We start from the raw sequence: 314 nt of genomic DNA, 5'->3' as shown, positions 1-314 counted from the left end.
AATATTATTATTACATGGTTTTATGGCAGCGAAAAGCAAACCTTTTATTTGTATTGAGGGAGAAACTAAATGAAAGAAAATCTTTTAGCACTCACATATACAGACTACCACAAGGCTTTATTAGACTGCATCAATGATTCACATATGTTTACAAAACAAACAGGTGTAACATATTTTATATTCTTAAACACAGTTAAGAATTTTTGGCAATAAAAAAAAGGGGAAAGTTTCTTACACTTTTACTTTTTAATGTAAAATTAATATATTTTAAAAAAAAACATACATACTGCTAAAAAGAATTGTTTGAAGAAGAA

This window comes from Cyprinodon variegatus, unplaced genomic scaffold (genome assembly GCF_000732505.1).
Source record: "Cyprinodon variegatus isolate N-32 unplaced genomic scaffold, C_variegatus-1.0 Scaffold367, whole genome shotgun sequence".
Lineage (NCBI taxonomy): Eukaryota > Metazoa > Chordata > Actinopteri > Cyprinodontiformes > Cyprinodontidae > Cyprinodon > Cyprinodon variegatus.
This window is presented reverse-complemented; position numbering follows the sequence as displayed.